Genomic DNA, 12093 nt, shown 5'->3' on the forward strand with positions numbered 1-12093 from the left:
CGGATTTGTCACAATGCAGTCAGAGAGTCTTTTTTGTTAGATCCGGACCACTTTTGTTTCCTTATTAACCAAGTGTTTACTGTTGTAACCATGACAACAAAGGACCCCTAACCCTAATGAAATGGTCATTTTAGAAACCAAATGAGGACCTCTTCCTGAAACCTAACCACATAGTTTGCGGGCCTGGACTTAACCAAACTGTAACCATAACGATGCCACATCATTAAACTGATCATACACTTTTGGTAGGCAGAGACAAATGATGTTATCCTGCCAAGAGGGCAGGCAGGCCACACAACACTCCAACGAGGGGCAGGCCAAAATTACTGAAATTTCTCCTGTTGCACGTGAATGCAGCGCAGCACTATGACATGCAGCCTGAAGCGATGACCTTTGTGAGTAAGTGTTCCAAGATACATCGCCTGATCAACATCAGCCCCTGTGTTACAAACATTTTGTATCTTTCAGTAATTTTGGCCTGCCCCACTGTTCCTTGAGCCTGTGATGTCACCACGGACCTGAGCAGAGAGCACACATCAAATTCAGTGTCAAGCTTATGAAACCGGCTTCAGAAATCCTACGGCAATGAAGCATCGGGCTGGGCGAGGTGTTTTGAGTGACAGTCATGTTTCAGAGGGACAGAATGTCCCTGTGCGAGGCGGATCAGGTCAGGAGTGCAACTGTGTGTGTTTTTTTTTTCCCAACATTTGCCGAGTTGTGCACCGTGAATTTGCTCCTCAGGTTCAGACTGTCACCACAGAGTTCAACTGTGATGTTGTGAGGCATCTGAAGAAAAACATTCGGCGCAAACGACCTGAAATGGGGCATGACGGCACTTTGTTTTTTTAACATGACACTGTGCCTGCTCACGTGCCTGCAACAACCCGGTCGTAGCTCCCCACCACCGCTACTCACCGAGTTGTCTCTCCACGCATTTCTGTTCCCCAAAAATGCGTGTGCTCTCCAGTCATGTTTCAGGTCCACGGTGCGCAAATGCGCACGCACGGGTCACAAAAACACATGTAACGCAGGTGCTGATAACTTAAATACTTATCACGAAGTTTAAAGCTTTCTCCTGCTCTGTGCACGTCACAATGCTGCGCTGCATTCGCACGCAACAGGAGCGGTCTCAGTGTGTTGTTGTTCTGGACAGCAACTATAACCAATGTAGTTTGACATATTCTCATTTTAAACAAACAGTCCCTATATAATTATTTATTTTTTTTTAATTTTAAAATAAAGATTAATGAAGCAGCATAGTCAAAGTCACCAGCAGTGTGGTCTTGAGGGAACCACCTTAATAGTGTCTCACATGCTAAGAGCACTGGTCAACCAATAGTCATGCAGATGAGCTTGTTAGCAATAGTGTTTACTTGCACGATGTGGACATCCACTCTCCTTAAAATACCCCAAGACAGATTTCTGCTGTTGGACTTGTCACTCTCACATCATAAAACAGATTGTTCTTTTAGTTTGTAACAGATTTGGAAGGTGTCTTTATCAGAAAATACCTCTCAGTTTTTGAATTGACGAGACATTTATCCTGCTCTGGGTTTGACCGCTGAGTTGTTTGATCTATCTGCACTTGATCTATTAAACATTCATGGTACACGCTTATAATAAAAGGGTACATCAAATTGACTTTTAACTAACATTTAGAGTTGAGAGATGGAAAGTGTAGGAAGCAAACAAGCAGGAGGTTGAAGTCATGCTCTTGTACCGTTGTCCCAAATGCTCACATGCTTTCAAAATGCTCCTGGTTTCTCTCGGTAATGCAGATTTGTTTTCATTGTCCGTGTTTTCTTTCTGATCTAGTTTCACCACACTCATCCAACTTCCTGCCTTTCTCCTTTTGCCTGAGGATGATGTCTCCACCGATACATAAGGTCACTTTACAGCAATTTCACCATAGACGTCACCGTTGTAGATTTTTAGGTTACAGCTACTGAAAAGCTCCGATATCGTCAAGACTTTACTTTAACTTTTGTTCCTCTTCTACTATTAAAAAGCAGTTCATAAAGTTTAAGAGCCAAATGGAGCTCAAGGCAGCAGACGTGAGAGACACTTTCCCTGCACGCAGAGCTGATTAGGTTTCCTCAGATAAGGTCAAGCCATTCAGGCAATGTAAACACTTCAACGCCCCCTCAAACCAGACACATACAGACAGACGTTTGCATCAGAATACCTTCCTCTATACTTCACACATTTAAAGGATATTTATTTCAATGTCACACTCTTTGTAATAAAATGTCAATCATACATCTGTTGACTATATTATTGGGTGGTGCATTCAAACCTCTCTGCACACACTCTAGTTCTCCCGAGCCTGCTCCTTGCAGCTATTTTTGATATTCAATTTTATAAGTTCGTCCTCGCCCCCATCTTCCACAGACAACATGTCAAAGTTCTTATTGTCATTCCCCAGTGTCTCCTGTTCAGTTTATGATTGGAGGGAGTGATGGGGTCACACATTCCAAATGCCAAAACATAATCTCTGTACATATGTTTGGCTCATGTGATAATCATGTGGGATCTGACTCACTGAACCTGCTACTACGTGGCAGATATGAACAGGCTGCAAAACTGAGTAAGTTATTTGAGTGAAAAAGTTTAATTGATGAAATAAATACATTTTACAATTACATTTTCTGATGTGAGAAAAATTATGAAATAACAAATATGACAGGTTGATTAAATGAAAAAAAAAAAAAAAAAAAAAAAAAACATTCCTTCTTTAAGAACTTGTGCTTTTCCTCTAATCGCCTCCGGGTGGCGCTGCTGTGCACATGCCGAGTGGAAGAAGCAGGTCACAAAAGTAACAGTCTTTTTAAAATTTTAAACAAGAAGAAGCGGGCAACTATTAATTAACAGTGAGGAGGAAGGTGAAGCTACGAAGTTTTAAGTCGTGATATGAAAGCAAGGATTCAGCTGAAGTGAAAGTTACTCAGTGACTGTGGTTCTCGGCTCATATTGGTGTTAGCTGCATCACCTCCAAATATTTTTATTTTTATTAAGTTTGTCATACTTATGCTAAAAGCTGTTGCCCCGTGTCACATGACCGTGGGAACCAATGAGACACAAGGATAGAGTGAGCAAGTGCCGCACTTGCGCAGGTGCCGACTGCACGCCTCTGTTCCGCATATTGAATTTACTTAACATGAGCGCCGGAGAGAATGGCAGAGAGAAAACGTAGCGTAGTGTGGTGCTACTTTTCATCGGTAGACAAAAACACAGCAAGATGCAACGATCTGTGACAAAAGGGTCCCACACAGCTGCAGCACCAGTGACTTTTTTAAGCGTTTAAAAACGACCCATCCTGAAAGCTTCATGGAGGCAAACCAGAAACACGATGCCCAAAAGTCTTCAACGCCACCTGTCTGACAAAAGACGTTGCAGGAGAATTTTCAGAGGCAAAGCATATCAAGGTACAGATGGCACAGTTATTCGCTAATAACTGCCAAGAAAGTGGCAGAAGGTCATGTTATTTGGGTGTCTGTCTGCCCTAAATTCCAAAACAGCTTTACCACAATCTAATTCTAAGGCCAGATGCTACAGGTTAATGGGGTAATAAATAAATTAATAAACTAATAGTTATCACAGTGATACTTTCACAGTTGGTTGCTTGAGGTACAATATGAGAATAATTCATGTATCAATGTAAGTGGAATTAACTTTTTTTCTAAAAACTATCATTATTATGAAAAATCACATACCCATTTAAGAAAGTATCAGTATCGGTGTCAGTATTGGTAAAATTCTAACTAAAAGTATCGATATCGTATCAAGCTTAAAAAGTCTGGTATCGGCCATCCCTACTGGGTACTCGGCTGTATTAACGTTTGCACAGCCACTCTGAAGGGCCAATCAGCAGTCAGTATCGATGGTTAACCGCGTTTGTCCCGCCCCTCCTTCACTGTGATTGGACAGCTGGTGACAGTGACGAGCATAACTCTCGGTGACCGGAAAAAAACATGCAAAATGAACACTCAGCACCTCGTCACGCTGCTGGTGTTCATTAAAATCAACCTTAAAAAAAACACACAGTACTCAAGGAAAAAAAACTTTGGTGGACACGATAGGAAGTCGCAGAGTGTCGGCCGGTTTCGGCTCGAGCTGATTGGTTAGAATTAACTCGAGGTCAACGCCCAGTAGGAAGGAACGTCTGCAAATGGAGCGAGGCCAGACCCATGTAGAGGCCAGACCCATGTAGAAGCCAGACCCATGTAGAAGCCAGACCCATGCAGAGGCCAGACCCATGTAGAGGCCAGACCCATGTAGAAGCCAGACCCATGCAGAGGCCAGACCCATGCAGAGGCCAGACCCATGTAGAGGCCAGACCCATGTAGAGGCCAGACCCATGTATTCACAGTGAAATTAGGTTCCGGTTCCCACCAGGCTAGTGGCTGCGCTCAGTGTTCTTGAAATTACTGTTGTTGTAGATGCTTCTACACAGAGGAAGAACGACCACTTGTTATAAGGTAACGCAGTTCTATGTATTGTAACTGTTCATGTTTAATGTCTAAATAAATAAGCAGTGCTAATGTTATGAATGCTAACTGGTGTGCTAACACAGTCAGGTGTGACGGAGACGGCAAACATGGTCGTGTGATTCCTCAGAGTCAGTGTTTCCCTTGTTTGGACAACAAGTAGCTGCACAGTTATTGGCACATACAGATGTTTTGGAGTTCATGTCCCATGTCCTGCTTTGCAAACATACCCGCTGTTTGTCATCCCACTCGGCTCTGTGTCATGACCGTACTTGACTTGACTCATTTCTTCCTCTCTGAATATCCAACGCTAAGAGGTGACGATCAGGACGACGGTAGAGATGAATGGAATAATTTGAATAGGTGCAATTTGTATTTTTCACTAAATTATAGTTATGGTGTGAGAAACTGAATATTTTCTATGTTTTATTTCTCGCATTTTGGTCGTAAGAAGAAAAGCAGCAGTGTAGTTAATGAGATGAATGCTGTCTGACTTACATTGAGTGTAATATTGGGCATATTGACCCACTTTCATGGCTTACTGGGACACTCGAATAGAACAGAGTCGTCGTTAGTGGTATTAGAGACACTTGTGCTTTTCCAAGTGTGACAAGTTAAATCTGCTGTAAAAATGCCTTTTTTAGGTCTCTGCATTGTATCCGCTAGTTTATTTTATATGTTGTGCATGTGGTCACTCTTTTTTATTGAATTTTTTTGGAAGGGAAAACTTTGAAGTTAAGTGGGCAGTAAACGTTCTGGAGGAACAGGGGTCGGTGTTCTTTTTTAAATAAGTAACTTTAAGATGTAATGCTGATGTCATTTCTGCTGTCGCTCAAGGTTGATTTGGATTTTTTTTTTTGATTCCCTCCAAATAACTCAAGTATTCCACGATGCTCGTGCTGCTATTGTTGTTGCAGAAAGTATCCAGGTATTCCATCCTGTCCTTTTTAATCCTTTATTGTGGAGGTAGCAGCCAGCTTTACGAACTCAAAATCTGGGAATCGCTGCTCTTTTACATCACCAATGACATGCACTGCTGACAGTGACCGTCTTAATCTATTACTTTGTAGAGTACTCCATGTAGGGTTACAAAGGGAAAGACCTCGCAGTGCCTTACATACCTAAACTGACCGTACAACTGTCATTTAATGCAGCTGAATACATTTAAAACTCATCTTCGGCGGTATGTTTGTAATCTGAACTCCCTCTTGGATGAGATCACATGAGGTTGTGAAGTAATACTGAGGAACATGCCCTCGTTTGCTCTTTTAGCCTGTGTGCAGTGGGTGATTCCAGAATTTGTTTTGCAGATCGGCTTTGAAGCTCGTGTAGGTCTATTAAGCATGAGCTACATCTGTGAGTTCTTATTTCCCTACGAGCCCTATTGCAGACAAGTATCCCTGGGCTGTGATCTTTTTAAGTATTTAAAAAAAAAATCTTGGCTTCAAGCAAGAGTGATGAAACCTTCACAGTGCAGACAACACAACTGTTGAAAAGACTTCCTGAACAGAGCCACACTGGCTGGTGCAGTCTTTTCTTTCTTGAAGCTGGTAGAGCAGAAATTAATCGTGTTGTCTTTCCTTCTGCTTGCTGCCAGAGTATTATTTACAGCTTCTGACATCTGAAAAGATAAGTGAATACAGTTTTTTTTCCCCCACAGAAATCCATTCAACAGTGTGGTAAAAATAATGCATTATTTGTGGGATTGTAGTATATTCTCCTTTACTACCAGGCACAAAATAGTAGCTTAAAACAGAACAGATTTTTTATAAATAGGAAATTTTACATTTTAAAAAAAGATTATGGAGTTCCCTGTGGCCTTCTGGATAAGGCACTTACCACATAAATGTAATGTCCACGGTTTGGTTCCTTGCCGGGCGGCCTTTGTTGACATACTCATATCTTTCTTTGACTGTGTTTCCTTATGTCTCACCTGAATATATCTATTTTTTTTTTTTTTAAATAAAGCTACCTTGAATTGTTGTTTAGAATAACAGTGACAGATCAATACCACTCTCATCTGTGCATTCAGTGTGAGCGAGAAACCAGCAGCCATTTATCTTAGCGTAGCTTAAAGATTGGAAATAGTAACTCGGTAAACACAATGGTTCCCCATTCCCAAACGTCTTTTTGAAGCTACGTTTCCTACATTAAGATACACTGAGGTCATATGCTGGACTGTTGGCTGGCAACGGTGATTTACTGAAGTCTCTTCTGGTGACACAATGTGGTCACAATGACAACACGACTGCAGTGTTTTTTACAGATTTGACTGAGTATTAGTCCCATTTCCTGTCTTTATGCTAAGCTAACATAGATGTAGCTTCATTTTAAGCAGCCAAATATATGATGTATTGAACTTCTTACTTTTTTTTTTTTTTTAACAGCACAATTATTGGATCCAAGGCATTGTAGAAAAAAACAAAACAATGCAACATTGTTGTACTTCTGTATTTAGTCAGAAACAGACTTTGCAGTTCATTCAATCATTTGCAAACAGACTTAACAACTTCTGTAGTGGACAGAGGGTTGGTCATCTCTCATAGCCAGGGATGGTTTTGGCAGCATGTTGAGGTGAAAACATTTTTACAGTCTCTTAGAGTTCCTCGTTAGCTCTCTTGAGGCATTTTGAGACTTCACTGTTGAAATAAACTCGTCCATGTGGATGTTTGAATCACTGCATTCACAAATACATCCAGCAGAGCAGCGCGGGCCGAAGCAGGGCAACGGAGATCGTTGTTAGAGACGGCTTCATTGCACCAGACAAGGTCAAGACACCGAGGGCCTGTATGTGTCGCATTGATTATCAGACAGGCAGTGCATCAGCACGGCCGAGCAGCTGCGTAGACGGCAAACTACACAAATGGAGACAGACAGCAGAAATGCCGCTTAGTACTTAGCAGACAGGTGTGGCTGTCAGATACTGTGGGCAAAGACAGTAAGGCTGACAGACAATGCGAGCCCGACAAGCTAAACATAGGACAGATAGACAGGAAAGTACAGACAGGAGGCAGGCAGAGAGACAGAACCGAGAACGAAAAAACATCCTGCTGACAGGTAGATGGCAGACTGCAGAGCACAGACATATAGAGACGCAATAAACGACACGTTGTTTGGAAATTGCTTTGGAGCGTTGGAGATAATAAGCTGCGCTAGCCGGGCATAAAGAGAGAATGCTTGAATTGTGTCGTAGGAAGAAAGAAGGATGTGTTAAAAGAGTCTGTTGGGGGAAGAGAGAAGAGTTACCTGTGCAGAGAAGTTGTTTTTAACGAACTGGTCTGAGTAAAGCTGATGTTTTTCTGCAGTGAAACTTTTTGCATACAAGCTGCCAGTGGCCCTGAATAATAAATATATCGAGCAGTTTATTTGCCTTAAAAAAAAAATTATACAGGCAAAAGCTAATACATTATTACAATCCAGTGTCTTTTCTGTTGCCATCCTCAGCAGGGAGGTCCAAATAAAAAGCTGCATCTGCTGGTGATGAATCTGGTGTCCCGATTCTGCCTCCCTCAAATTAACTTTCTCCAGCTGGAAGTAAAAGCTACCAAAATGGTTTAATTGTAGGGAACGTTTTGATTATTATGTTTTGATCATTTGGAGTGTGTTTTTGCATGTTTTTTTTTTCCCCACTGTGACACATAATTATTGTGAAAATATCTGGTAATGCCATGATAGATTTGAAACATCTCAACCCACCCTAATGTGTGGTTCTTCTGTTTCACTGCCTGTTTTTTGTGTTGAGGTCTAAAAAAAAAGGTGTTGAAAAGCCTTTGATTTGATCTGTACAGATATCATGTAAGAGAAAGACTATTTCGATTAAGTTTCACCATCTTGTTGTCGATACAACTCTTAATGTTAAAGGGAGGCGTTTGACCTGTTGCTTTATGTGCTGACATGTCCCTAAAGGGATGGCAACATATTTGCGCTCCCTGTTAGACTTTTATACAATTACCACGTGTTGTGTTTGACTCACTCAAACAACCTTGCTGTGGCTACTTCTGGAAGCAGACTTGCATTTTTTTTTTTTTTTAAAGTAGCAGCATTAGATCACATTGTCAAGCAGTGTACTATTCAACAGAATTATGATGTTTGTGTGTAGGTTACGCACACTCACCTAACTGACTAACCAACAGTATTGCCCCATCTGCTTCATATCGATGCAGATGTTTGAATATGAACATTCAAAGTAAATGTCAACCCGTCATTAGCTGCTGCTGAAGGACACGTGAAGCTTTTATAAATGTATTTGACCTTGGATTCACCTCAAATCGGGGATCATCACTGACATTAAAGTGGCAGAATAAGTAAGTCATTTATTAAAAGTATGGCAGGGAGTATACAGTCACCTAGACTCTGTTACACATGGTTTAGTCTTTGAAGCAAGCGGATCGGAAAAGCAGAACCCACGCGACACTCTGAAGTAACATCTAAAAATATAGACGCAAGCGTACAGGACATGCATATGTATAAAGCTCAAGGATTTCCATGACATATGCAAGGCATGTGGACAGACACTGATTCATTGCTGCGGCACCTCTAATGGGGCCATGCACTTCATGCTGGTAGCGTACAATATATAGAGCAATGTGGGAATCAGGCAGATATGGCACTGGTGTGTCGTCATGACGCGTCGCCTCGCTGCCATCATCGTCGTCTGCTGCCACCGGTCAGACGGACGAGTGTGGCAGCCGGTTGACGTGGAGAGATCCAACCGCGGGTGCGACACAAAGAGGAGCTTTTACGGTTAATGGTTTTGTGTCGATGCAAAGTACACTCACAGTAACTTCTCCAGCCAGATCTGCATGTAAAGACTGTGATTTTTTTTTTTTTTTTTTTTTTTAAGCTCAGGCTTTCAGGACGCAGGGACGTATTGTATCTGAAAAGGGTTGAATAAATGAACGCACACAGCACATTCAACAGCGGTGCACTTAATTATTTATTGTGCGGCACCATTCGTCGATGATGTTTAACACACAAAGTCCATTAAGCCAGGCTGTCTCAACCAACATGTAAAAGCCATCTTGATGTATACCGAGTTGACAGACAGAGAAACTGCTTGTTTTTTTTTTTCCCCCTACTGCTCTTTTCTTGAAAGCAACGAGTAGGAGGCGACTGTGACCTTGGTTGATGGCATGTTGCAGCAGTTTGGAATGAAAATTAATAAAATGGTGGCGGAAAGAAAAGCTTTTGAACACTGTTATTTGCAGAAAATCAAGGTTATATTTCTAATAGGTTGGAGTGACATACCAAATGAAGAGAAAGCATTTTCATTTTATTTTGTTTTCGTTTTTTTTTTTTTTTCTTATAGTTATCAACAGAGAAATCTGCTCTTGTTGTTTTCCGTCATTTGTCAAACTGTCATACCAAAGCCCGCCCTGTGAGGCAGATTCACAACTTTGCACTCTAGGACCTTATGGTTTAGTGTTTTGTTGCATTAATAAAACATTTTTTTTTTATTAGCAATGGATTGAATGGCAATATTTGAAGTGAAATTAGTTAATCATAGGGATGGAACCACAGAGCATTATCACCCAGCAACCCCCTCAACTGTGCGTCTTTTAGCTCTGATTGAACATGATCGAAAACATTTGAATTTTTAAAAGTTGAAATCTTGAAAATTTGAAGAATTCTAATACAAACAACACAAACAAAAATGTATGGCACGCAGGAAGCATGTGACTCAAACATTGCACAAGCTCCTGCCCCTCTGAACTTGGTGGTCGCTGTGCAAAGGTGCTAATTTTGAGGCACGTGGGTGCAACCAGTGAAAATGTCTCGTCACACCTTGAGTGTTATTCGCAGGTGCGACTAAAACAGTCCTTGTCTGTATTGATTTGCGTTAGGTGCTGATTGTAATGCTACCTTGTGTTTGATGCGCTCTGAGGAATAGATGCGTCAGCTGGATGTTTTTCCCCTGAGATGCTATTGCAGTAACGTTCTGCTATTATGGTAGGCTAGTACATTTTTCTACAGTAGACACGCTGTACAAAGTTAAAAATTGCATTTTTTTTTTAGCTTGTAATGATCCCAAACTTTGTGCCGTTACCTCTGCCGTGACTCTACTTATCACATCTCACTATGTTCTCTGTTCTTTTCTGTTTCCTGTGCGATCAAATCTCGCCCTCAAACTATGTGCGTCAAAGCTTCTTTTCTCAAGGAACCATTTCAGAGTTTTCCATTCTGAGGGACTGACTGGTGCCCTTTCAGTTATATTTTATGTTTCTTCTCTTGAAATGGATAAATAGCACCGAACTTGGGAAAAAGGTTCCACCTAGGCTTGGGTGGTATCACTTTTTTGGATCCTAAATACTTCCCCAACATTTCACTGGTGTCTTGGTTTTCATTGTTGAACTTTTTTTTGTTGTTGTTTTTTTTGGTTTCCATTAATATACATTTTTAAGCAATGTTTTGCACATAGCATGCTGTTATGAATTGTTCATGGACCGTCGACATATGTCACAGTATAGAACACAAATATTTGTCAAGTATGGCTTAAACTATATAAACATATCACTAAACAATTTATGTGCATTTTTGGGTTCTGCCCATCCTTAATGTCAGAAGACCATTGTTATTATTGCTATTCCCCAAAATGAATGCGATGCTTACTGAGTGCGGCATTTCCACCTTGATTTCTCAGCAATTAACTTTCTTTGTTTAGTTAATGCAGGAAAATCATGGAAAATTTCCAGTTAAACTTCTGAATTTTTTTTCAAGAGTTGATTGACCTATAATTCTCCAGTCTGGGCCATTGATTGTATTTTAAAGTTGGACGTAAGTTACAGGACTGAAAAATGAGGCCGATGCTGAAATTCCGTAAAGTGGAATACCAGCGAGTGCCACTAGAGGTCCAAAAAGCCTCCGGCTCCATAGACTCCCATTCAACTTCTCTCATCATATCAATAAAATCAACACACTTTCCACAAGTTCTTACGGTGTTGTCAGCTAAAGTTACTACAACGTACTTCTTATTAGTTTTCTGATTGTCCATCTGAAAATAATTGTACAATTAATTAGAAAATAAACCTCAAAAAGGCATGATTATAGGGGCCTGTTTGATTGACAGCCCTGAATTGCGGTTAGATTTCTGCTCTCGGTGGGCGGGAAGTTGTATTGTCGGGTTTCCACTCAGATTTACCACTCACTGCCCCCCAGCTCGTCCAAATATGGTCAACCAACTGGTGACCTTGCTGACGGACGTAGCCTCAAGAATAAACTTGTTTCCATATCACTGGACAACGAGATCACTATACTTTCCAAATGTATATGTTTGTTTTTATCTCTCTGTTTTATAGAGTATGCACGTTGAAGGACACCACAATAAAGATTTCGTCGCGGGAGAAAAAGTACATTTACAATTAGAGCCAAAAGCACAGTGAACCTTAAAGGCAGCCCGAGTGCAGTGCGAGCGGCTGTGAGGCGAGCAGGGCTAATGAAGTGAGCTATAGGATATGAGAGGCAGAGGCTGGCTGAGTGAGTGAGAGTCCAGACAGCAAGAGTTGCAGAGTTCAGAAAACCCTGTCTCTGCTCTTCTACTGCAGCTTTCGCTCCAGCAAATTGACACCACAACCTCCATGCATTTTTCATGCCCCGTGTTGGCTGACAA

Source organism: Brachyistius frenatus, unplaced genomic scaffold, assembly GCF_029030835.1.
Source record: "Brachyistius frenatus isolate BFR_SWC_R1_liver_20210118 unplaced genomic scaffold, ASM2903083v1 Contig_16, whole genome shotgun sequence".
NCBI lineage: Eukaryota > Metazoa > Chordata > Actinopteri > Embiotocidae > Brachyistius > Brachyistius frenatus.